Source organism: Amblyomma mixtum, chromosome 3, assembly GCF_055824585.1.
Source record: "Amblyomma mixtum isolate Tamu chromosome 3, ASM5582458v1, whole genome shotgun sequence".
Lineage (NCBI taxonomy): Eukaryota > Metazoa > Arthropoda > Arachnida > Ixodida > Ixodidae > Amblyomma > Amblyomma mixtum.
The window spans coordinates 89,971,755-89,999,730 of NC_143014.1; the positions used below are offsets into that span (position 1 = coordinate 89,971,755).

General features: G+C 45.5%; 1 protein-coding gene across 5 annotated transcripts in view; it reads right to left on the reverse strand.

Moving 5' to 3' along the window:
- Nucleotides 1-27,976, reverse strand: part of LOC149350915 (dopamine receptor 2-like) — a 240,260-nt gene that overhangs the window by 179,736 nt on the left and 32,548 nt on the right. The window contains exon 1 of one of the 5 annotated variants that reach the window (XM_089580068.1): nucleotides 9,765-10,023. The exons of the other annotated variants lie outside the window; for them this stretch is intronic. The gene's annotated coding sequence lies outside the window, so the exon portion shown is untranslated. Of the gene's footprint in view, nucleotides 1-9,764; nucleotides 10,024-27,976 lie in introns of those variants that run through there. 5 annotated transcript variants of the gene reach the window in all.

Genomic DNA, 27,976 nt, shown 5'->3' on the forward strand with positions numbered 1-27,976 from the left:
GTGCCAAGGGAGAAGCCAACGCCAAGATGACAGATTTGGCATCCAAATCTCCTACAACTACCACGTAGCGCGTCCTAGGCTCGAGACCGACAAGAGAGTAAGAGGAGGGCTCAACAACGCACTTACACATACAAAAAATGATTGTAGTACAGGCACGCATTCGCAAGATCGCGAACACGCCCCTAATGTTCCTACTGTAGCAGCGGTTCAGGTTATCGAGCGTAGCTTTCAATGCAGTTATGGAACAGCTACCTACATCGAGGTGGAAGCTTTCGCGAGACGAACTCATCCTGCGTATAACTTTTTATCTGCAGTTACAAAGTATTAAAAATAGTCATTTATATGTTTTGTGCTGCCAACAGAGAGCAGCACGCTGTAATTACTGAAAATCCAGTTGGGCAACTTGCAGATGTTTATGACGCTAAGCAGTAGCATGGTTGCAACTTGCTTCTGTCGACGTACACTACGGGTACCTTGGAAAGTCATGCGCTCCGCAAAGTTGTCTGCGTACACTACCAATTTTCTAAAGCGTCGGTGAAAACAAGGGACCACAGAACTGTTCAGTTCGGTCGCCTCTTGTCTTCACTTGCGCTTTCAAAATTCGGGAATGCGCCCGACTTTGTTGAGCTGGTCAAGAAGCCACCAGCATGGCAGAGTGACAGTACTTTTCGAATTGTTCCACCAATATTCAGTAAGTTTTATATCTGGCCGACGGATGGCAACATAAGGAGGCCCCGACAAATTGCCTTCTGACATTCGTGTGTGTGCGAAGAAGGGTGCGTACTGGAATTCCTCCGCACGGATAATATTGCTCCCACTGACGGTCACGACCTTTCGGAAAGAAATTCTACGGATCGATAAGTGAATATACAAATAGTAAGGTGATAGGCGGCGTGTTTTAGAACTGGCGATCGAGGCTTGTAGGAAAATCTGTTGCAGGCCCGTCATGCAGAGCTAATTCGATGGTAAACGAACAGCCTCTTGACCAGCCGAATCTCACGAACCGGCCTCCTTCACCCACATAAGTACGTATGGGGCAGGTATAGACTTCAGTGCACGCGTTGGAAACAGACCTTTGCCGGCATGGCATTGCGGCACCGGTTCGTTGTTGCGCTGAAAGTTGTAACCGAGAGTGGGAACCGTAACAAAATAGTGTGTTCCAGCAGCTATTGTGCTGTGTGAATACATGTTGCCGCGCTGTTTCTATCTGCTCTACGTTTAAACAAAACAAACTGGAACCGTAACTTTGGGAGCGGCTCTTTTAGGCAAGAACGTTCGCGCCTCCAGTGGCTCCCTACTGGCATGTCAATACCACCCTTCCGTGAAAGCTAAAAAGAAATTGCCACTACAAAACCAAACCTGTGCGATCTGTTTTGAAAACTAAAAGCAACAAAGTAATTTTAGTGTTTCTTAAACGATAAAACATTGGCATAAACCTTTGATTTTGATCGAAAAACCAAAAATCCCTTCAAAAACGTAGAGGTCTAAATATATTCCTTATATATGAGGCAGATAGATGAGGAAAAAATGCTGGAGTGAATCTGCATTGGTCTTTGCTTTCGAAGCCTTTTAACGTATACCGAACGTGACACATTGCGCATATTTTGTTTCGGAGTGTGCTGAAGTGGTGCAGGGACCACTTGCAACCTCGGCAAACACATTTCAAACTAAGATAAAAAAAGCACGCCATGTAGTAAGTATAGCGTCAGCATGTATCCGCTGGAGAGACAGAGACAACACTGAAGTGCGGGATACCTTGAAGTACGTTTCCCGATTGAGCTTTGACGCCTGTTCCCTACACTTACACCAAGCATTAACAAGTGCCAGTTCTGCGAACAAAACTACCAAAACTGTGTGCTGTGGTAGTTGGTTAGAGATCCAGAGATGTCCTCTAGAAGTTCGTGGATGTCTCTCGAAATCGTAACTATTGTCGCCAACAGAACAATTCTAACATCAAGCTGCAAACGATGTTTCTTTACGCGGTATCTCATCTTACTGCACACAGTATATCCGGTATGTATTCTTCCTGTTGCAACTGCAGTAATAAAACTTACACTGCCGCTTATACCCTGTCTTTTCTGTGCCTTAGGTGAGGAAACAAGTTTGAATGCGCCATCAGCTATAAAAAGGCGAATGCTACAAACGCTTTTAACTGGGGCGTAAACGAGTGGTGGACTGTAGTGAACGTGTAATATAGAAAAGAGTGAAATGAAACAACACTTCACACGTACAGAAGCATAAAGACCACCCGTTAAAAAAGATATAACCCAAGACATTTTGCCATCGCCAGCGACACTTCTATTGTGAGTCAATGGCCGGAGTACACGGCGACAACATCTTAACTCAGCAGATCCTGCCAAAAGTGAAGTAACTTGGATACGACGGGGCCAGAGGGGCGATAAATGCCCCGCACCATACATGCAGACTACGCGCGACGTCCGCAGTCATTTTATCGCGCATTAACGCAAGCGGAGAAAGCAACGTCCGCAGCCTACTATTATGGAACTATAGTGGCACTCAGTAACGCTCTACTCTCACAAAAGGTTTCAGACATAAACACCGGCGGGACAGGGTTAGCGTCGCGGAAAAGTGGAACAGCGTTCTACACGCTCTACACCCTCCATTCATTTGTTCTTTCGCACGCTCCTTTTTCTTTCGTCGCTGCTGCGGTGATTTGTTATGCTAACAAGAGCTGGGGCGAATATAGTTTCGCGCGCGCTATCGCAGCTAATAGGCTGCGATGCGGCGCAGGCATCGTGCCAAGAGGCGCCTCCCGCGGGCGCAGAGGCGCGGCTGTGCGATGAGGGTCGCCCAACGAGGGGCCCGCTCCGCGCGCCGGACGGGTCGGGTCCGCTTCGTGCTGATGCGAGCGCGCGACTTCATCTCGTTTGGTCGGCCGCCCCCTCAGCGAGTTTTAGGGCACTGGCAAACGCGCTTTATTTTTGCTGCCGGCCCGTCGTCAGCGGGTCCCTACGACCGCGCGCACCGGGGCGCCTTGCCTACGCTGTTCAAAGAAATCTAGCCCAGGGTGGGAAGCGCCGACAGCAACGCTGATGAAACAAAGGCTGCGCACAGCGCCATCGCGGCCCCGAAAATGCCAGGCTATAAATTTTTCGCCGTAGTTTCTCTGCCTTATCGACCTGCACAGCTTAAAGAGAAGCACAAACGAAACAAAATGAGAAGGGAAGGAATAGCGGAAAGGGTGGTTAAGGCGAAAAGGTGTCGATCGGGTCGGCTAGTAGTTCTCGTCCGCTTCCCTCTGCCTCTTTTTCTTTCGGTAGCATTTCGACAGTCACCACTACGCAGATTGCCCTGTTTACTGCTTTCAAACGTTGAGTGCAATAGTGGGACGACTATAAATTGCAAGCGGGCAATCGACCCCGGTGTAGTTTTCTTTAGAATAAGTACGGCCGAGCCTTCGCTATAGCTGTAACGGTTTAATTGATTTCCCGTTACTTGCAACTTGAGTTCGCAGTTCTGGTACCATTAAGGAATAGCTGGTTCTTGTCAGCCATACAAGAACAGATATTTTTGTGGTAGAGGTTGTTAACGGCTTCCTAGTCCTGCCTAAGGCGTGTCGCAACCATGGCAACCACTCGAAAATGTGGAAAATAGCCGAATCATATACAGAGAAATAAGCAATAAGAAGTGAGCAAAATGATAGGTATAGCACACGTGGCACACTAAGAAAATACCAAAATTTGAAGAATAAAAATGCTTGGTGTGAAGTTCTCTCATGTATTCGTCCCGAGGAGAGACTTCACCGGCAATTTGTTTGGTGGCTTCAGGGCCAAAGTGAATGGCGACACGCTTTCAGCGAAAATTTTCTTTGCGTTTTAGAACTGACGTGATCTTTTTCGTCAGTTAGGTGCACATATTTACTAATCCAGAAGAAAAAAAATTGAAAAAAAGTTACCATGTGACCATAAAAGATGCTGTGAATTTCAGCGCTTGCTGCTAACATAACCTCGCCTGACTATGATGTTACTGACGATTTCAGCTGCTAAGCTTACAGCTCCTACTCAACTTCGCAGCTCCTTCCAGGGTCAATCCCATACCGAACCCGGAACCCAGAATCCCAGACCTTAAAACCGGACGGGTTGCATTTGAAGCCAGGTTCAAATGACCGAGCGGCATCATCGGAGTTCGCGTCTCTTGTATCAGGCGGCTTCAGCAGCAAGGGGACACAGTTTTCTCTGTTGTCTCATGTAATGGACGTCGCGAGCTCACGCGTCAGAATCCTCTTGACATTAAACCTCTTTCTCCGCTTCCCGGTCGTGCAACTGCGGATCTTCACGGAATCGCCGCTCACGCTCGAGTTCACGGCGATGTTTGCGAAGTTCTTCGAAATACTGCGTCGGGCGACCCATCTTCTGCCAGGGTAGCGAGCGACTGAGGCGCGCTCACGAGTCACGCGCCACGAGCGGCGCTGCCCCGAGTCAGGTGGCAGCTGTTTTGGCGCGCGCTCACTGATTTGGGCGAATTCACTTTCCCGGGCGACGACGAGGTAGCGCCTGGCGTCCCGCCAACAGCCCGAGCTGTAAAATGTGACGAATCTGGCTGGTGCTTCAGTGCCAGGCTACCGAACAAATATTGGCCATTTTTGTTTTTCGAGCGCATATTACAGCAGTGCTTGGAGAAGCTTTCAGTAGTTCTTACCAGTATGTAACGCCGCTAAATTTAGTACTCACGGCTTGCAACTCCCGAACTGATTTCGCGAAGTCGATATTGAGGCGTTCGACATAATAAATGCTGTCCCGAGTAGCCCCCAGTAACTGTCTGCAAATTCGACCGGCTGCGTAGCACAAAAATACTCCATCCTAAATCTATGATGGAAGAGTTGAGTTAAAAGTTTCCATCAATGTGTTACGGAACAAACGACTACAAAGCATGTCCAATAATTTTACAATACAAATCATTCAGAAGGGGCGGTACCTGGCAACAATTTCAAGCACTCGGTTTATAACCGATCGATATTCTCCACTGCTCCAGAAAAATAGTTACAAGAAGATATTTCAGAAGAGAGGAGACCACGCAACATTTCGCAACAACCGTAGCCGTCGGGATCGATAGCCTTTGAATTCATCGAAGCCATTAAAGCACATATCGCGCGCATGAATCACGGTGTCTTCTATGACCGATGCAGTGGTTCTGTCTGATTATTCTGGCTGTAACATAATTTTATCAGGGATGAAAACTCCGAGCTGAAATACAAATCAAGGTGCTGTACTGTGTCAGAGGCGGCAATAATGTCAGTAATGATGGCATCTAAGCTATGAACGGCTGTAAAGACAACGCTATCCTCATAATTTCTTTATATTTCTATAACTAATTTCTGTTGCATTTAGCGCGATTACAATGGTTCAGAGCAGACCACTTTCGCTCCCGCGGAAGAGCGGCATCCGTCGATGGTTAACGGTTTAAGCTTAAAGAAAAATCAGAGAACATGTCAGGAAAAAAAAATATAGGATGCAAAGGCGTTTTAAGTGCCAATGTAGTACGTTCGGTGTAGAAGCGTATACGCACCAAATTATCGAATGCACGGAAAACGCGCGAGATTGAGCACATAACATGACGCAAGAAAAAGATATCAATGAATGTTATGACGACGTAAATAAAAACATTTTCGGAACAATGTGCCAGGCAATATTGCAGTCATCATTCAGCCAGAAATCCTGACGATGACTGCTTATAAAAAACAACGTTCATTTGCCAGAGGCATGCCTTACGTGAACAATACAAAATAAATGGGCGCAGTACTGTAGTTAATCCACAATGTTTATGCCCCATTAGCCTGTCAGAAGCGCTTAGAATAACCAAGCAAGCGTTGTCTTCAAATCGTCTAGTATTTTTGTGAAGCTCTTGCGACTCTCGAATCATTTACGCGCTTTACCCCGCCACCGTGGCTCAGTGGTTACGGCTCTCGGCTGCTAGCCCGAAAGACGCGGGTTCGATCCCGACCGCGGAGGTCGAATTTCGATGGAGGCGGAATTCCAGAGGCCCGTGTGCTGTTCGATGTTAGTGCACGTTAAAGAACCCCAGGTGGTCGAAATTTCCGGAGCCCTCCACTACAGCCCCCACATAGCCTGAGTCGCTTTGGGACGTTGAACCTCAACACACCAATAAACCTAAACCAATTACGCGCTTTGTTTACACAGCCTTGAGGACTTGTAGTATAGAGCTTTCTTGGGAAGCGTTATCTTTAGCCCATTGAAAATTACCCAACTGTTCTTAGCCTCCCGTTCATCCACAGTAAAACTTGCTTTCAGGCCTACAGTCTTTGACAGAAACAGGCAAATGAGAGATATAATGCCTAGATTTTCATGTATCTGCTGATATTGTCTAATCAAAAAGGGTAAAAAAAAACTAAGAGCAATGAGATTTTCTTCCGAAATGCCTAGTGAAGCATCCTTAACTGCAATACAGTACTTATCTCACAACTTTATTGCCCACACCCTCAGCTGAAAGCGATAATTTTACTTTGTTACTATAAATATTGTACAAAAATAGAAAATAAACAAATACAACTAGGGCACTTTTTCACGTGGTGCGAACATTTAAGGGATATTATTAATGATTTCAGCTTGCTGCAGTTCATGTAAATGAGATTTTTAAAGCGAGATTTTGTGCTTGCACTAAAAGAAACAAACTGTTTTGTATGTATGGTACGGCACCTGAGGTTTAACTACCCGAGATTGCACATTGGGCTATGAGAGACGCCACGTAGTGGAGGGCTTCGGGTTAATTTTGACCACCTGGGGTTCTTTAACGCACGCGGGCATTGCGCATCACATGGGTGTCTCTTGTATTTCACCTCCGTCGATATGCAAAATGCATCGACTAGGATCTGATCCTGCGCCTTTGTGTTCAGCTCTCCAACGTCATAACCACTGAAACATCGCGGCCGGTGTAAGTTACTTGTAAGCAGTTCAATACATGCCAGCGTTTGCAAATGGAGGCGATGCAGGTTGCGAAGTTAAGTAATAAGGTGCAGAAACTCATAAAAACTGGCGGTATATTTGTATATGTCGAAAGAAATTGATTTCCTCCCTAAAAAAAAAGACAACAGGATAGAACTCAAAAAAAGACAATAGGATAGAACTCAGTCGCAGGCGGCGGAAATAAAGAGGGGAAAGGGGGGTAGGAACTCATAACGGGGAATAGCATCGCGCGCAGAGCCATTTACAGTCCTTCTCGATATGAGCTGTGCCGCGCTGGGGTTATGGCCGACCGCACTGCGTCTCTTGTTCACGGCGATTAAGTGCACCGCGATGGGCAACACCGAACGCGCATGGACAGCGCGGGGGCCCGTGTTCTGTCTAGCAGCAGCTAAATTCAAACCTTTCTAAGCGCCGCCAGGCTTATTCGGTTTTCTTGGTGAAATCAGCTGTGACGCACATCCGAAAACATCGAACTATACACAACGTGCTGAAAATTCAGGGGGACACAGAAACCTCCGCAGCATGGATGCCGCGACAAAAAAAAAAAAAAAGAACAAACTTCGCTTCCTCCAGTTAAACCCACGAATTCAGTGTTGTTAAGATTTCGGGCTGCGCATGTGCGCTGCAGAGACATTGGGCAAGCTTTAGTCGCCCAAGATGCACACCAAGGCAGTGTCCAGAGACCTTTTCCTCCCACAGGCAAGCACACAAAATCCGATCATGCGATCGTGAATGAATGAATTCCAAAGTGATCAAGTCTAAACGCCATGCGACGCTTACGATCGCCCACACGCGTATCCTTCCATGGTCGAAAGTATTAATTCCAAATGTAATCCCACTAGACAGCAGCCAACAGCGCTGGTTCAAGAAGAAACGTCGAGTAAACACATTGAGAATCCCAGCACGCCGTGGCGCTGTGAATTCGGCTACTATAAAAGAGGTTTCAGTGCTACTACAGTTAGGTTTTTTGTTTTGCTGGTCGCTCCAAGCATTCCCGGCGAGAAACCGAAGCAGGAACGCGCATCAGAAATGAACAGTCGTCACTAACCTGCTCATACCTCCAAACCACGAAAGAGCCGCGTTTCGGAACTGAACTGTTTAATTATACGTGGGCGTTATTTGTCAGGGCGCTTATCACTTGATCCGACTTCAACGGAAAGGATGTCTGCGTACTAGTAATAGCATCGTACAAGTTGCGCTTACCAGGCTTTATATGACAACTCCGGGCGCGTTAGACAAGACTTTCGAGGGCGGAGTATTGTTGTTCTGAATTTCTCCGGAATGCTGGTGAGCGGTAACGTGCCAAGCGCTTCAACTCGGAAATATGTATTTTTTACTCAAGCTTCCCGGTCGTGTCCGCATTTCCCTCTGGTGCTTGATACTGCTTGCACCGTTAGTGCGGGCTTTTTAGCTCACATTATACAACTCGCTGTATCGCACTTCACTGTTTCTTGGCACTGGAAATATTTTACTGTTTGACAAAAGCAGCTTTTCCCGAAATGATCATATCGTGCAAGAAAGTTTTCCTCATGATTTCTCCTTGGGTATATGACCATGCAAAACAACTAAGGGCTTCAATTAAACCCGGGATTATTACAGAATGGGATGGCGGAATCCAAACCGTGTGCTAGATTCATGCTACTCAATCGCCGAGTACGTGATTCCATTTGAGCTGCGTTCGAGCCCCCCCCCCCCCCCCCCCCCCCTCTTTTCTGTAACAGGCTTGAAGTTTTTAATGCCTCCCGCACGACATGCACCTGCGCTCCTTCTGCCCGTTCTTTTTTGACGTCCATCAGATGAGAGGTATGTGTATAGGCCACGCTTCATGACAAAGTGTGAGGCAAAATGAAAAAAAAAGGAACGATAGAAGTCAAAGCAGCCGCGCATACACAGCGTGGCAAAAGGGTTAGAATATGTTCTATATATATATATATATATATATATATATATATATATATATATATATATATATATATATATATATATATATACACATTGAAGGGGCCCGACAACTCCCGTACTCCACGTGAAATTATCGGCGTAAAAAAAAAGATGAAGGTGGCTTCCATAACAGAAGTTCTTGAAAGGCCATCCCCCTCCCAGCAGGGCTTCGGATGACTGATCTTTTGATCTTTTCCTTACGCTCAAGCATCACCCGTACCGCGGTTTAGGAGGTGCTTCCCGTATGATGACTGTTTACAACATCCTTACGCTAGTAAGTTCGTCTTTGCTGACGTAAAAGAAAGTTGAACTAATGTGCACTGACCGAAGGACGAAGAAAAAATACACACCAAAGAGGAAAGGAAGAGCGCGACACTGTGCGCCGCATTTGCCAACACACACAGGTTACGGGCAACTACAGCGAAAAAGAACGCCGCCCTAAAGTGGCGCAGTTCGCAGGTACTGACGAGGGTGCTTTCTCGAATAATGAGCGTTATCGTTGGCGCGCGTGATAAAGTTTCGACGGCAATGAGCCACGCTCCGGTTGCGCGGAACTATTCGGCAAGGGCATTTGCCGATACAGGTGTGCGGCAGGGGCACAATGGAGGCGCTTCTAAAGGTTGTACTAATTTGCCGCCGGTTCGTTTCACTGACAGGCGACGGAACACGCGAGTCGTCGACACCCCCGCCGGGCTGTTTTTGTTTTTTTCCCAGGCGGAACTTGCAAAGCAAGGAAGGTCGGCACCTGGCGCCTTCTTTTGGTTCACACTTTCCGCCTGCCCAGGCAGGTAGGCTAGAACACCAAATTTGCGGTGCACGCAAGCGGGACGAGGCATGGGGCGCGCGCGAGCAGCCAGCCGGCGCACGCGTTGATGCACTCACCGGAGGCTACTCGGGGGGCCGGCGCGATGCGCTGCGCCGAGGCGCACACTTAGGCCGCGCCATGGCGGTCCTGCGCGGCAGCGGGCTCCCAGCGGCGGGCAGCATGTGTGTCGTCGCACACACACGAGAGAGGAGGAACTGCGAGCCGTTGCGTGCCGTTGTGTTTACGCCTGGCCGTGGACTAGCGGCAGGCATCTGCTCGGCGACAAGCTCGTGACGTCACGGACACGCGCCCGCTAACGAGGTAGCGGTCTGGGGATTGCCGCCGTGACAGTGCTTGCGAGAGCGCCTTCGCTATGCCGCTAGAAAAATAAGAAAATAGAAACGAAATATGACGCGCAGTCCCCGCTCCTGACAGCGGACGGGGGAGAGTCCTGGGCCTCGTTGAAGCCTCCCTTCCCCTCCTACACTGGGCTTCTCTTCGAAGCGCCCTCTCCCACGGGATGCTTTCGTTTCGCTCCAACTCCAAAAAGCAGTCTGATATGTTTCGACGGCACGCGGTGTCTGGAACTCGAAATGCCACAGTATGGCGGTGCAAGTGACATGGGGGAAGCAGGCGGGGCGCTGGACGGAGTCTCATTTTACATAAGGAAATTACACCGCCAGAGTGCGTGCCCGCACGCGCGCTTACACACGCAAGCCTACGTGTCTAGCCTTTTCTATTCTTCGTTTTGCCTTTGTACGCTTAGTTTACTTCTAGTCTCGGTAACGTAACTACCCGTTTCAGTAACACTGTGTATGGCCGCGATCGGCATTCTGCTACAGTCGTTTCGTATTCTGTAATCGATGAAATTTCGACCTGCGTAAGGCAGGCAGTGAACTCAGGTCTGCTTGCTGCTGTCTTAATGGAGCGTTGTGAATAATCTCAAGGTTTCTCTGGCCGTATTGGAACTCCACACTACAGGTTCCGAGCCTGCGATAAATCGACAAAGAACGCTATACCAATATCATTTTCAGCCACACTGCGCCGTCGAACGGAATATCTAATGGCACTGAACGTGTGTGATTTTCCGTACGCAGACTGGGAATGAATGCTAAGCCTTTTATGCGCCTAGACGAAGAGGAAGGCGTAAGTTAGTGAAATCGATGCATTCCACGAAGCACATAACTCTGGAATAGAGCGCATATAATGAATATTCGCCGCTTTTAGTACGCTTATTAAAATGCACGGTCATGCAAATCTTGCATATCCATCCCCTTCTGCGTGTTTCCATGTCTGAAAATGAAAATGAAAATCCTCTGAGTTGAGTTTTTAATACTTCCGCCCTCTAGAGCCAACTAAAGCGCACCTTCTCTAGGCCAGAGCGTTCTTTTTAGCCCGTTTTCATACTTAAGCACCTTAAAAATTTGGGAAGAGGTCACGAGCGCCCTCAGAAAAGACGGGCACAAAATTTTGCAGCCGTCAAGACCAGGTGCATTACTACTTCAGCGAAACTAAGTGGCGTTCGTTCCCCGAAAAAGGCACAACGAATAAAGAGTGAAAACATCCGAGCCTTCAGAGAAGATGGGTTATGCGCGCTTTAAAATCTGCTCACCTGCTCCACTTGGCAGGTGAGCAGATAAAGTGCAACGGCGCAAAGATGACGCATGGTGAAATTCACTAGCGGTTGCAGGTCAATGCGATTGAGTTCGCTGCACAAGCGCTCTCTTGCTGCAAATAAGTACAGCGCCAACTCTTCAAGAAAATATCCTGCATGTTAAGTACCCTCCCGGACGCTTCTTATGCCTCAGGGGTCGGGCACGTTAGCGCAAACTTTGTCAGGCCAGCCTGTCTCAGCGCTCATTAAGAAGATTATTTTTTGTCGTTGACGAAGAGTTTTTAAGTCGCCCGGATTTCTACGCCTGGTCAGTGATGTATCAAAATCTAAAGTCTTCTTCGGAAACTTACACTCTCCTTAATCTCCCTCTTCCTGTCATATTCAACTGAGCAGCGAAGAATAATACGGGAGGGCCCACTCTTTCAAGCGGTTGCTGAGCAGTTGGAGGAACTTTGGGTGCTGAACCTCGAGACAAAAGAAGATAAAACTGCCTTTGGGGAAGCGAGCAGCCCTGCCATTTATCTACGCAATTGAATGGTCACATTTCAAGTACATAAAAACATACATGCGCGCGAAGGCTGCGCTCCGGAAATCGGCGTTTTCTCGGACAATCTTTTTTGGGGGAACGCGTTTTTTTTAATTTTCAATTCTTTTCTTCTTGAGCACTATTGGGGTTTTGTTCAGCCGACGCATGTGAATGGCTTAACATTTCGTAGAATAAAATCGAGCTGCAACAAATGATTTATTAGTCATTGGTTTTCCCTTTTTAATACCCCCCCCCCCCCCCCCCCCCCCCTCGCGGTCCAGGCAGCGTGCCCCAACATTTATGCTCCTGGGAAAAATACGGGCATTAATACTGGAAAGTCAGCCATGTCTTTTAAAGGGCATAAGAGGGCCGTTTAATAGCTTCGTGTGAGACGTTAGAAGTTAATAGTGTAAAAGAAGTCTTCCGGACTACGAATGAATATTTGCGAAATGTTTTGTGCCCTTTAGTCTTACGCACAGCCAAGCATCATACTCTGGGCCCTTCGTCAAGCAAACTTGAACGAAGTTATTAATAAAACATTAAGGGTAATATAAATAAAAATTGGTAATACAAGAAGTTATGGCTCACACTGGCAAACCTCCGCCATACAATCCACACATTCAAACTGATTTTGGTAAAACCCACAGTAGGTGCAATTTCCTAGAAATGTTGGCGAGGTGTTAGAGATGTACTAGTAGATGCATGCACTTGTTTCGAAGTGTGTCATTTGGCCTAAAGGAGTGCGTAAAGCAATCTGTGCGACTTCTTATTCCTTACTACATTCGAGGAGATGTCACCGGCTCTAGGCACCGGAGAGACTGGCTTCCAGCTGAATGAGGAAAAATATCGGGTGCTCGTCGGAGCTGCACTCTTTTTTTTCTATTCGTACTGCTCCTTTGCCTTTCAAACCACTTGTGAGCCTGTAACCGTTGTGCGCGAGGCGTATACTACATCGTCGCTTAAAATAACTGAAGAATGAAAAATATCACCCGTCTTCATCAATCTGGAGGAAAACAAAAACATGAGAGCGAGAATAGAACCTCCACAGCCCTCACAACAGCTGGACGAACAGCAGCTGTGGGCTGTACTGAAGGCTGCTTGACGCGAAATGAGCAAGAAACATGACAACTTGCAGCCCTACACTACATAGCTCCCCCCTTCCTCGGTCTGTTCGTGACCTGTTCTAATTTTTAGATCCCAGATGGCTTGAAATCAAATGCAAACGCGAAGAAAATGTAGTGTTGAAGACTAGTTCTCAGACGCGACCACTACTAGATGAGTCACAGCCACTACTAAAAATGAACTCTGTTTAAAAGAGGCTTTTTTTTAAATCGAAACAAGTTCCCCGATTGTGAATGCCGTATACTAAGTTTATATAAATGCAGACCAAACACCTTAGGCTCTCTATGAGATATGAATGTCGTCCATACTCAGCTGTAAACCCCCTCTTACACCCGCCCCCTGACAAACCGCTCTTTTGGCCACAGGCTCCGAAAACAGCTTAAACCGATCGAGAGGGCTAGCATGAAATGAGTCCTAGACTGAGTACTCTTTCCGGGAGGCTGCAGAAAACCTGCAGTTTCAATAAAGTTTGTTCTCTCTCTCGCCACAACGAACCGTTTGACGCTACAGTTTGGTTCTGCAAACAAAACTAGTGTTAAGTGCTTGAGGCTAATAAATAGCAAAGAAGTTAGAAGAGCAGCGCTTAATATTTCCAGATTAATGGATCTAGATTGTAGTATAGAATTTTCAAGGTGCAGTAAGGTTTTTCAAGGCGGAAAGCCCAGCAGCTACCATGTCTTTATAACGTCACGAAAAAAAAATTAAAACAAACAAAGTCTTGCAGTATACTTTCCGCATTAATCGGATGCCTAAATGAAAGTTGCAGTCGTTAAGGACCAGAAAGCCACCGCGAAGTTCCCTCTTCTTTACTGCGACAACTGCTGTCTTGAAAATATGTATCTACAGAAGGGCGGAATATAAACTGACCTTATGATGTCGTTTGATGCCCATGTTTTCTTTTTCATATCTTAGATGAATAATTCTTTTTTTTTATTCCTGAGTTCTTCGTCTTGAGGGGTGTTTTTCCTTTGGAAAGGTGCGGTAGCTCCGCCTTCCTCGTATACGCCACTGCGGTCTTGGATGCTAACGATCTCTTGCAGCCATTGTAAAATCGTGACGTTTACAGGAAGGAGCGTAAATGAGCCGAAACATGACTTCGCTATTTGCATTTTCGTCACTCCAGGTCATTACGAGGCGCGAGCGTTTTGAAAGCCAGAGAGCTATAAAAATAGGTGCTCCGGCAAAAATGACTATGCTTTCGTCTAGTATATATGCATTAAAAAGATTTTTAAATACGGCTATGCGTCCTAGATGCAGAATCAAGTGTGCAAGAGACTGCTAGGCAATTCTAAGGTAGTTCAGAGCTTTCGGGTGTTTGTAAAACGCAGTATTAAAATATATTTAGCAGAAGACACCGGCCCCAGCGTGACATTATAATAAGTCGCACGCCATTGTGGCCATGCTAGTTTCTTAATTTAAAACTGCAAACCTTGTACAGGTCCAAGCAGGGTGCGCAAAAAGATAAGCAAAGCAATGCAAACAAAGTTAATAAAGCCCCCGGCCGGGGTGGCTCAGTGGTTACGGCGCTCGGCTGCTGGCCCGAAAGACGCGGGTTCGATCCCGGCCGCCGTGGCCGAATTTCGATGGAGGCGAAATTCCAGAGGCCCGTGTGCTGTGCGATGTCAGTGCACGTTAAAGAACCCCAGGTGGTCGAAATTTCCGGAGCCCTTCACTACGGCGTCCCTCATAGCTGGAGTCGCTTTGGGACGTTAAACCCCAATAAACCAAACCAAAGTTAATAAAATATCGAAGTAGCAAAGCACGGCGAGAGGCAGTAAAGAATCATTCCAATCGCCTACAGTGCGAGGAAAAAAATGAAAATTTGAATAAATCTATTCCAGCAAAATACGGCGTCAGCGAATTTGGATGATGGCGGCAAGGGTGCCTCGACGTTAAAGGAGACAGATAAGGTGATGGCTTCATTGCTAGATCCTGATTCCAAAGCAAGAAAAGAAACTGCAAACGTAAATTTTGCCTTCACTGTTCGAGAGATTGAACGTCATCAGCCTGCATTATTTCAGAGGTTGAGACAGGTGGTGAAAATTTTGAGTAAGTTCACCTTACAGCTTTCCTTTGCGCCTTTTCGAGACGGGCAATATTGTGTCTACTAAACCGGTCCTAAACAACGCATGCGCATTCGTGTTTTGGTCTTTTTAGTGAATTGTAACCAGTAATTTACGCTATGGGGTGAATTTTTAGGATTGTGCCTTAAAAACATCGTTTACGGAAAGTGGATGAGCCGACGTATTCTGTACGTACTTTCCAAGATGAAGTATTAGAAAGCGTGACACCTAAGTACTTATATATTTAGTCTCTTTCTGCAATGGAGACAAGCCTAGCCTTAACGTAAAGGAAAGCGGAGCTTCTTGGACAGAGAATCGAAGAAAGATGGTTTTATCTGCATTGAGCTTCACATTCAATTTTTCGCACCATTCAAAAACGTTTGCAAGAGCACAGTTAAGTTGGTTTTGGTGGTTAATTGGAGCGATTTCCTGAAACAGCGCCCTATTATCCGCAAACAACTTGATTTCCACGTTAAGATCAATTACGATGACAATATCGTTGACATACAGTAAAAACAGTAATGGTCCTGGCACATTGCTTTGGGGGACCCCGGAGCCGATCGGAAGCCTGATTGTCGCTCATTAACTACTAGAAACTCATAGCTGTTGGTTAAATAGTTATCCATATGATCAAGATGTCCGGTAGGTCAATGCGTCTGAGTTTTATCATTAGTTCGTCGTGCAAAACTCAATCTAAAGCTTTGATAAAATCTAGAAATATTGCGTCAATCTGACCGTTCTTACCAAATCATGTCGCTAATTAATCTGTCACTAATTGTGTAATTGTTGAGAAGCCTTTCAGAACCCGTGCTAAAGGTTTGAGAGAACGGAGTGCTCATCCAAAAATTCATTAATCTAATTGGCAATAATGTGTTCAATTAGTTTACTACATGATGATGTAAAAGGTATTGGACGGTAGTTTTGTAACAAATCCCGGTCACCTCTTTTGCGTACGGGCAGAACTCTGGTTATCTTCCACTCACTCGGTAATTTCCCTTGAAGTAATGAGATGCGATATATAACAACAAGAAACTTTGCAATCAATCAGCATATCGAATCAGAAACAGGTTAGGAAGGTTGCCAGGACCACACGAGGTTTTAGTTTTTAAATTTAGTAGCATAGCAACTACTCCAGGGTATGCGTAAAATTCACATCGGAGGGATGAAATACCGCGTCATTAGATGTACAGATACAAGAATTGGAAAACACACTACAAAAGTAATCATTGAAATGACACGCAATGTCGCTATGATCGGTAATTCTAGAACCATCAACAGAAATTTGAGGCGCTGGTTTCCTTTTTTCGCTTACATATTTCCAAAACTTCTTTTGGGTCCTCTACTTTGAGGTTTGGCAGCACTGAATTAATGTAGTGTTCTTTCGAAGAAAGTACTGCGCATGCAAGGTTTTCTTTTTAATATCTTTAGATAACCAGAATGGAAGCACCGTTTCTTTAACCTTTTTATCCTTCTCTTTAAGTGGATTATTTCACGCGTCCTCCACAGTGTATTTCTATTAACTAGTTTTTTTTTTGCTCGACACGAAGTTGTCTATACAATATAGTGGCACATTTCTCTAAGACGGCGCCAAAGTATGTTCACATCGTCATCTGAAAAATCAGTGAGGCATGTTTGTAAATGTTGCGTAATAAATACATCGCATGCACGTGAGTAGCCTTTGAAAGAATACTCCACGGGGTTATTCTATTGAATAAAAGCGACAATGGGCAAGCAAACATTGACAGTAAGGTGATCAGAGATCCTTTCCACAACTTAAACACTATATCCAGGTACCAAAATATGTAACTTCACCTGCAACAAATTTGTTAGCGACACGGATATACCAAGCCGGCCTGAGCAGGCAGCTTCTTTCAAGAGATACGATCACAAACTCGAGTATCAGTTTATTTTTTGTTATAATAGTGCTACGGGAACGTCACCAGTCGCGCTTAAAATGGCCATAAAAAACGAGCCCTTCTTGGAGCAACTGAGAAAAAGTGCAAAAATGATGGCATAACACTATGAAGACAGAACGAAGAGAAAGCGGACCCCTAACGTTCTTTGTACCCGGTCGCCACCCTTTCCCGACAAATAGTTTCAATGTGAATCCCGCAGTTCATCTGGTTTAATGACTGAAAAAGTAAGAGTCAGTCACGCACTTTGCAATTAGCACAGGAGAGATACGCACTTTGCAATTAGCACAGGAGAGATACTCGAAGAAGCGCTCTTCTGAATACTGGTTGGCCAGCGAAAAGTATCTGAAATACTGGCGTTGTTTCTTGTGGTACGACCTCTAGTTGGCTGTTTGTTTCTTTCGTCGACATTCTGTCGGAACGTGCACTTCTCTTTCTAAACAACGCTCACTTGGGACGGGCGGTTTTCTTGCTCTGGCACGACGAGCACAAGAATGCTCTGTATGCCACACCTTCTGTACGGCGAGCTCCCCTTCAGTACGGTCTAGCGTCTAGCAAGGACTGACGCAGCTGGAGAGGGCGTCTCGCTTTTGTGCGCCACGTTCCGGCCTTACTAAGCCTCCCTCCTACGATGACGCATGCGCAGAGGAAGTGCAGTGCCGGATAGGGAGAGTAGGACAACACGTGTGCCTCACTGGTCCACAGTCTGCGCATGTGCTCCTAGTACGTAAGGCGAGTGCGCTGCTCACCACAAACCCCCTCCGTTCACCGTACTCAAAGAGGACAGCACGCTGAGAGAGCAAGCACCCGCTCTCCATAACATTTCCTCCTCTTCCATGACGCTAGTTCAGTGTGCTTGAAAGGGAGAGAGCTGCTTTATTTTTATTGTCGGCCCCAGGCAACGAAAAGGGGAGAGATGATCTGATGAAATGCTATAGTATATGATTCGAACGAATCAACTGAAGTCGCTTTACTCGAGCAGAACTGCGGAGAATTGAGCGTGGAATGCAGCGAGCGAGCAAGAGACGCTGCCTATTTTCTGGCAGAAAACTGAACTGTAGGGATCCCAACTACGTCCAGAGGGCGCTTCGGGAAAGAGAAGTTGGCGCCCTCGCTGGCGAGAAATGCCATAAAGTGGGAGCTGAGTTGGCCGGGTCTTTCCCTTGCAAGGCGGTGCCTGCACAAGAGTGCACGTTTTGTTTCGCGATTTCTACGCTCTGCTCGCACTGTTTTACTACATTTTCTAAAAAAATTAACTACAAAATCATCAGAACCGAAATAGCGCTAAATTGCAAACCCGCCTTGGTAGCTTGGTGGTCAGGGAGCTCGTCTACTGAACCAGAGCACCCGGCTTCGAACTCGACCACGGCGGCCGCGTTTAGGCAAAACGCAACAGGCGCCCGTGTGCTGTGCTATGTCAGCGCACGTTAAAGATCCCCAGGTGGTCGAACTTGTTCTAGAGCCCTCCACTATGGCACCTCTTTCTTGCTTTCTTCTTTCCCTCTCACATTCTCTTACTGCGCAGTTCGGGTGTCCGCCGAGATGTGAGACAGTTACTTTCCTCAAAAACCTTTCCTCAAAAACCAATTTTAAATTTTCAGGTTGCACAAAGGGACAAAGGATAGAGCAAAGAAAAACGACCAGTGAAGGACCCGTCTGCACTATAGGGCAGGCGGGTAGGTGCCTCCCTCAAAGACTAAGGGATCACAGGCCCGCATCTAAACAAGTCACGTATCCAGGCAATTTAGCGACTTACCGAGTGGAATTCGAATGCAGCCCACACCTGGAAAAACCCAAGTAAGCGCTGCGTCCTGTGATGGTCGTATTTTTTTTTTCTTTGGCCCCTTGCGCATTTAGCGCTATTTCGGTTCTAAGAAGGAATCACAATTAGTCCTAGTCTTTACTCTTTCAACTGCAAAGTTTAGCAACGTTATCCGGAGCAAAAAGGCAATCACAGAGCTGAAGAAACATTCATTCACTGCTAAAGCAAAGACGCCTTGCCTATCACGAAGGCCATTCAACTCCCGCTTGAAATCCAGATGATTAAAGTGCCTTACAGGCGCTGTCACCCGTAATACAAGCATAACTGCATAATAAAATTAAAAACGAGCGTTAAGGTTTGAAGCCAGCGCACTATGGTTTCACTGAAAAAAAAAAAAAGTAACTTCAGCAAAGCTTTTGCTGAACGTTAATGATAACGAATTGCTGGTTTACCTAACGTTATTATTTAGCTTTAAAAAGCCGCCGACAGTATGTTGGCCCTCCTAAATCAGCTGACGCCACTTCGATTCGAGCAGCAGTGACCAGCAGTGAGCAGCAGTGACGACACCAGTGTGAGGTGAGGGGTGACGGGCGCCACTTCCCGAAATTTGCGGTAGCATCCTTTATGTCACTAACGAGGAATTTATTTTGTTAAGAAGTAGTCCGTGCATTTGTCTGTTAGCTCTCGTGAAGCATGTGAAGCTCTCGTCGCTGCGTTTTGCCCTTTTTTTATTTTACCTTCGTGGGAAAACATGTCGGGACCCATCCCACATACCCAAAATTTGCCCCCATCCCCCACTCCTGTGCCAACGTACTGGGAATATCTGCATATCCTGACGCCGCCTCTGCTTATCAGGGAAAGCCAGCAATCACTAGTGGCGCTATGATGATCTCGTAATAACTACAAACGAAACGAAAACTGCCGCCAAGAGTCGTGAAGTGTCATTTTTTGCGTGAGAAGCACCACGAAAAACACGAAGCACTCAAACATGAATAATTTTAAGCGACACGCACACAGTACTGAGAGGGTGTCACTTTTTCCCTTTGCGTTCCGTGTTTTCACGCTGCTAATTCGAAATGGATCAATACAAACTAGCTCAACTATGCATCCTGTTTCTCTTTGCGTTACAATCATAATCGTTTAAACCTGCCTACTAAAGACGCGCATCGCGTTCGCGCGCTCGAGAAAAATTACTGAGCTCATCCACACCTTCAGCAAGCCATATGTTCGAGGATTGTGCTATCCACACTTTGCCTCTGCTTTTTGTACCATTTGCCTGAGAAGCGGTAAAATTCCACGGATGGTTTCCAGATCTTCGTGAGTTGAGCCGACTGCAGTACTATTCTTAAATACATGCAATGACTTCCAGCTTTCCGCGGAGACGAAAATGTTGGTGCCATTGCAAAAGTGCAAAAATATTACGCGCTCAGCGCATTTGACACAGATTAACTCGTCTCTGCACGCTGCTGACAACTTCGCCTCTCGCCGCCAGGGGAGTGACGTGGCGCTGCTGCAGTGTGCATGCCAAATTTGAGCTTTGGGCTCCATATGTAAAATCGCTTCTGGAGTCTGCTTTGAAACATTGACTAGTCTTACTTATGCTCATATCATTAGAAATTGTGTACACAACGTATGCCTCAACTGAATATCCTGCCGCCCACGTTTTCCAAGTGGCCGTGGCAGAGCTACCCGTAGCGTTGAATAGGCAGAGTACGATGAGTGTAACATGTGCAGACAACGTCAGCCCTTCTTCTCCTCGTACAAGTACGAACAACTGCCACTGAGAGCGCAAAGGACTCTTCATTCTTCCTTCCTGCCTCTGCGCCGGTATATGGACCTTGGTTTTATGATTGAAGATTTTAGCGCAGAAACATCGTTGAGGACCGCACCATGGTAGCACATTTATCGAGCATGCCAACCATGCGTGGTTCTGGGTATTTGCAGAGCACGGCGGCACGCTTAGGCGACCTGCCAGAGATGTTATCGGCTCCACCACTCGTGCACCGCCTCAGCGGACTCGGGAGAAAAACCGGCCCAAGCTTATTGAGAAGCATGGTAGTTAAGAGACTAGTGTGCGAATACATACGAAGAAGTAAAAAGGCGCTTCTTCAGGTGGGACACCAGTGCAGGAGGACTGCTTGCGAAAAGCATCTGTGTATTCGCGCGGCATTTGCAAACAGCCTCGTTATGAGGCGCGGACTAGATCAATTATTTCAGATTCCATCATTTGAGTAACGTAAAATGAGCAGAAGATCATATAAAAGTAAATAATCTCCAAGAAAAAGTCGACACGTGCGTCACCTGCGAGCTATAGACAAACACTTGCTTTGCAGTCTGTTGATATACGCCCTTCCCAATCTTGAAAGCTGAGAGCACCTATGCCTTCTCAGCAGATTGACCCCAAACAGGTCTGCTTCCTAAAATGTCCGGCTTAACGCTAAGCCAGTCTGAAGTGCCGCGACCCGTTCAGGTGGATGAGACTTCTGAAATGGTAATAGTGAAATATGCCGCAGCAGTTGCAGGATCGCAGCGACTTTAATAAAAATTGGCACAAAGAATGCAGAGAAACAGTAGTGACAAAAGGCGCAAAATTTGTTAAGAAAATGTTTATGATTTATTTATGTATTTATTTTATTTCCTCGCTATAGCTTCATCGCCTTGTCTAAATTGGATCGTCACATGGCGCTGAGGTTTGTAGCCCTGAAAGGCACACTTGTGTTATAAACTTAGAACAAGAATTAGAAGCGTAGAAGGAAAATTACATTTTCTAGGAGTTTTTTTCTTTTCACTTGCTCATTTAACAAAATTAAAATGAAGAAAGATTCTAGAAAATGGTGTTCTTATTATAGGCTTTTGTCTCTAGTTTCAGGTTTTTCTTTAAAAAAAAACTTGCGTTCCCGCACTGCTAATTATATCGTTATATGAAGATTCATTTCATAGAAAAGGATAGAACTGTCTAAAAAAATTTAAAAAATATATAAACATTTCTTTTCATATTTGGGCGTTTTGCAACTATGATTTGTGTGCATTATTTGTGTTAAGTTTCATTACCGTACTTCGATTATAATATTCCTGGAGCACATTTTAATATTACTACTTCTAAAGCCTCACCCCATCATAAACGGCAAATGAAAACGGACTGGAAATATGTGTTTGCGATACCATCACATAGATTTACAGTGGCATCGAAGCCCGACTGATGTTGATCGTCTAATAGCACCAAATTATTTCGTATCGGCGACTTCTTAAAAAAATTGCTTCTACACATCTACGCCGGGATTTCATTGAAGTGTTGTTTCTTACGTAATAAAAGTTAAATCAATCAATCACTTATTTAATTAATAAATTAATCAGTCAATCAATCAATCGATCAATCTTTATTTACACCGAAAAGGGGAAAGCTTGAAGTGGCAGCACAAGCTAGTTAAAGCTGTCAGAGCATCTAGATTATGCTCAACATTCGGATGAGCGAAAATTCTAATATCCAGATGAATTAATTTGTTCTTTGCCAAATAGGCAGTCTCGTTCCATATCACAATATAGAAAGCGTAAGCAGTGAGCCAGAACGCACTGTATGCCGTATCGTAACTCTAGCGTGCGGCAGTGCACACATCGTGTAAGGTTCTTAAGAAAACGACGTCCTAAAACGACACTATGAAAAACTCCAGCCAATTATTCTTCTCAGTAAAAATTTACTTGCCTCTCTCTAGGAACATTTTCACAGCAGCAAAAGAACATTTATGGCTGGTTCTTTATGCGGTGTCATCTTGACGCTGACTCTATAAAAGAGATGCAACTTTTATTTCAGACTAATAGGGTTATGCAATACCTCATTATTGGCAAGAGCTTCAATTTAATGTTCTCATCATCGCAGAGTTACTCGAAACACAGAAAAGAGTATCCCATCTCATCTCCCAGTGTTCGTTTTCTCTGGAAATTAGGCAATAGCGTAACGCCTGTTTGCAGTTTTTTGTTGCATAGGTGAATATAGAGCTCAATGTATTGTCTCTTCAGCGTTAATGTAAGCGACATTATTAGCGTCAGTTCACTATCAGTCTTTTGTTCCCTAGCATTTTTTTTCTGTTTTACTCAATGAACATGGTGTTCTGAGATCTCTTTCTTAGTTACTAAAAAAATTTTGGGCTTACCGCGGTGGCCCAGTGGCTTTGGTGTTCAGCTGCTGATAACAAGGAAGCGAGTTCGATGCCAGCCACGGCGGCCGTATTTGATCCAGACGAAATACAGCAACGTCTGTGTGCCGTGCGATGTCAGTGCAGGTCAAAGAACCCTATAGGTGGTCTGAAATTTCATCCGGAGTCCTCCCCTACAGGGTCCCTCATAACGCACCTGATGCTTCGCTAGTGTTAGAGTTTTTTGTTTTTTTGTGTATATCTCCTTCGGGCAACATACAGGTATTGCCCACGAGGCAAGACAAAAGGAGGTGCTGAACCTCCTGACTGGGTCTTGTCCTCGTCTGGGTACAGCAGCAGGAGCGGTATTGCATTATACAACAAAAAAAAAGGCTGTCTTTGCCATCACTTACACAACAGACGCATCATAAACAGTTCTTGTAAATATATACAGATAATAAAATAATAATAAGCACTAAATCATATACAAAAATGGTACAGAAATGCAATACATTAGGGTTGTTCGAACCTACATAACATTACATCAAACGGAACCAGAAGTAAGCACTTTGTCGTCTAGGACACAACGTTAAACAAAAAGAAAGACGAACAGATGCGTTTAAAACCCCTGGGCGTGGAACTGTTTTTAGCAGCATCTATTACAAACGGATGAGAATTACACATCAACATGATTTGGTGCTCAATTGATTGTGTTCCGTAGTTAGTACGAGGCCTATTTACCACAACAGAAGTCTGACGCAAGCTGTAACCAGTAGATCTATTTAGGTACGTGTTAAAAAAATTAATGTAATTTGTTTTTATTTCGTTATAAATAAACACACATATTTTGAGTTCATACATGGTTTTCACAGGGATCATTCGAGACTGTGTATTTGCCGAGCAACTATCTGTGTTGTCTCCTGCAGCTAAAAGTAACCGAGCTGCACGCGACTGCAGGGCTGATATTTTTTCTAAGTCAGTTTTGTTACAAGTACCCCAGATAAGAAGACAATAACTGATGCGAGAATGGATAAGAGAGAAATACAACTGTATTTTCAGCGAGAAAGGTATAAGATCTCGAAGCCGGGAAAGCATACCAATAGCTCTCGCTATCTTGACACGGGTGTGGTCTATGTGGTCGCTCCAGCCTAGGTTGTCATGGAATTTAACTCCTAGAAAGGAATGGGAGCTGACACGTTCAAGGTAGCAAGAGCCGTAGCGACGCTTAAAATCGTAATCTATTGGCTTGTTTTTTGCACAAAAAAGCATAAATTTAGTTTTTTTCTCGTTGAGTTCAAGACTATTTAAGTTTAGCCATACACTAAGATTTAGTAGCCACGTGTTAGCAGTGTTTTCAAGTTCATTAAGATTTGTTCCAGAGAAGAATACATTCGTATCGTCTGCATATAATACTATATCATCAGTTTGAGGAATGGTAACTATATCGTTTATATAGATGCATAATTTAAAACTACAGTTTTGAACAGAATTTAGGCAGTGATAAGGCGCGTAAGCTTAATTAATTGCTCGATAAACTGCAGCTAACATACCTGTAATTGCATCAGTATAAGTTGCTGTATTTACGGCGGCAGACGGCATGAATGAATTAAGTCGTTCTAGGAGCTCACTGCGCACGAAGCATGCCATGAAGCATGCGCTATTCTTTTCCTCGAACTAGACATTCGAGCGAAAAATGTGTCTGTATATGTTATCAGAATGGTAGGGCTGATTACCAATATGAAGGAAATTAACTAGGCATGTAATAAGAACTTATACTTTTAGATCACCATCGCGGAGTACTTACAGAGCAATGGAATATTTAAAGCAACATATTGTTTTAACCAATATCATCTGTGCTTAAACTACAACAAAAATAACTTCAAAAACCACAGCCAGAGTTTGTAAATTCTATACCATCACTGGAAAGGGAAATTACATTACAGCACGACGGTACTCTACGTAGAAGAGAACGGTTTCATGCTTTAATACAACTTTTATTCCTCCTTTTTTTCAACGCTTAGGGGAAAAAAAGAAAAAGAGATTTGAATTTTGCGTGTTGTTTATAGCCGAGTGAGCAGGCATCAAAAGTAAGAACAAAAGTGAGTAAAACAAGAAAAAAGGAAAGAAGGAGGGGGTGGGGGGGGCTAAAATGGCATGTGGCACTTCTCTTTGCAGCTGGTGAAAATCACCCGCAGATGTCTGGGCGCATCCCGTAAAGCTCAGAAAACTCTGAAAGCCGTCACGCTCCCCTCATCCCCCTTCGTCAGCTCCCCGAAGACGTTCGCTTAGAGGAACGGACGTGACGGCAACGGCATCCATTTCACTTTTTTCGCTTCGCCCTCCAAGCCGATTAACTCTGCGGGCAAGCTAATGGTGAAGCGCAAATTTCTCGCACTGCCATAAGCGTCCGCGTTCATTTCCTTTATGCTGATGTTACGCAGCAGAGACGGTTTTAACTTGGCCGTAGAGAGCTGAACATCGTTGCGGCGGCAACAGCTGCGTATGGCGCGAGGCCTACTTGAAAGGCTCAGCGCACAGATTCAGTAAACACGCCATTTACGAACCTAACATCAGTTTACCTTAACCTGGTCGCTTCCAATTCCGTGTATTTCTCGCCGAATGCTATCAGCGCTGTAACGTTAACCAAGGCGCGCAAACGGTCAAGCAGTCCACTTTCCAAGTGTTCCGAGTCTTCGTACGTACCCTGCAGATGTGAGAGAAGGCGAGGCTTGGCAAAATGACTCTGAGAACTAAGAAAATTGGCGCTGCTTTTCTTCTACTTCTTTTTTTTTTGCCTAGCGTCAGCTTGATAGCGCTTTGCGCTTGCCCTGTAATCGTCTCTGACAGCTCGTATACGAGCTTGGCGTTCAGGTGCGCTCCGGTAGAGTGCCGAAGGACGGGTGAAGAAGCTACCGGCTCTCGCGTAAGGACAACCCTAAACAAACACCGAGAGCGAAATTGGCTGACCGGAGACCACGCGGGCGGCCATTAAATCAGGCGTCCAAAGCCCAGCCCGACGGCACTGACCAAAAATACCCTGTCTCTGCCAAGTCCAAATGGGTCCACCGACCGTGCGCCGGGAGCGTTGATGTATCTCGCACCAAATCCCGGAGGTCCCGTTCGGTGCTCCCCCATTTCCACCCTATCAAAACGAACATGATCGAACGGCAGAACTCCGCTCCCCTTATTGTGAACATTTAGGCGCGTATTTCTTGTTCCGGACCTTGTGACGCATTAGCCCTGCCTCATTTAATGCGTTTCTCAGCGTACGCCGCTACCAGTGGCCGATCCGCAGGATCTGGCTAGTTCACGGCAACGTGACATCGTAAAACGGGATCAGAAACGCCGAGTCGCCCTGGGCCCGACCTCCTCTTCTCGACACGCAGCACCGCATCGATCGTGCCAAAGTTTGTAACGAAGATCAGATTTCCAACCAAATGGGATTGATTTTGCACCGTCTGCAGGCTTCGATTCGGCCGTTCGTTTCCCGAAGCGACTGACGCCTGCAGAAGCAGCGACGAGACCAAAGTGTCTGCGCACAGGGCCGTCATCTGGGTAATGTACGCGACGCCGGCGGCAGCTTGGGACACTCGGGGAGCATTCAGCGCCAGGAGCGAAGATTCAGGCCCAGCTTTCTCGACAACTTATGACGATGAACAACTCACAATCAATTTTTTTTCCTGCCGCTCAGCGGCTCTGCTTAGTTCGAAGAACTGTGTTCAGGAACTAACCGCCGGCACAGATATGTGTGGAAACGAAAAAGATAATCAGCACTCACATTCAGTGATGACTCTATTACGTACACTGGAAGCGACACATTCTAAGGATTTGGCGTCATTTTTTTATTGTTTAGTCATTTAAACACTATCTCAGATCTTAAGACTCGAGGCCTGCGTATTTTTCTGTGAAGGAAAGGGCAGAGGTGAAGGGAATGTAGGTCCGTTAACATTTTAAGAATGCATTTTTTTTCTTCAGCCTCAGGGAAGTACTTGCTTTAACCTACGTTCAGTAATTATAACATTACAGCCAATGAACTTTGTTCTAATGGCATTGTTTCGCAACTCAAGTAGCGCAGGACTAGGCGTATTGAAAGGGTTTAAATGTTACTTGAAATTACACCTCCTAAGAAAACAAAGGCATTTTGTAATAGAAAATCCTGAAAGAACCCATGGTGTTCGGTGCTTGCAGTCGCCTTTGAGTTATATCTCGCTTACTAGTAGTGCTTTCTCCTTGGTTATTGCTTATTAGACATCTTGATTGCAAGAGGGAAGGCAAACGCATGCATTTCAGTGCAAATCGGAGACACCTAAGTCTTTGCAAATAACTTTATTCCAGCATTTTGCCGCCCTCTAAATGTTTGTCTGCAGCATTTGTATTACGTATCGCCATGAGAGTAGGGCGAGCGGTCCTGAAGCGAGCAGAAAACTTACAAGCGAAGCCATCTCAACCTTCAGCTGCGAGCTTAGACGTTGAACAGGATACATCAGAGAACTCGCCCCAAAACAGCTTCCTACGGAGCGACAACGTGACTAAGCCTAGTTTTGTCCTGAATTCAGGCCCCATTCGTGAATTGCAGCGTTCTCCAGCGGCAAGCCTTATCGATCAAGAGGTGTCAGACGCACCACGAGAGTTACAAAGGGCTTGCCTATTGATGGAGAACCTTGCACAGCACGTACGGCGGAAAGTTCCCAGCTTTCTTTGCTCGTTCGCACACACTTTCTACAACTTCGAGAGTGAGTCAGGAAAAAGTGAATATCTACGAAAATAGGTCACAGGGATGGAATGATAGTGCTGAATATCTTTTGGTGAGAAAAAAACATTTTTGCACGCATCCTTTTTCCTAGTTAATATCACCAACCCGCGACAAATGTTCAGTATAGTAATTGTGTTTACGGTATAACTTCATTTGGCATATATCACATAGCTTACACTAAATTACACGATTTCTATCTTAGCTTCCAAATGTAAGCTGATGATGTACAGCGACAGAGTTATTGACAGCCCTCTGAGGGGGAAATAGGACAAGGACAGGGGTGGTCACACTCATTCATGAGATTCGTCCAGTATTTAGATCCTGTTTTACACCGACACCAACACGCGCATAAGAAAATATCTGTATGGGTTCATATTTCAGTAAAAGTTGCCGACATCATCTGAG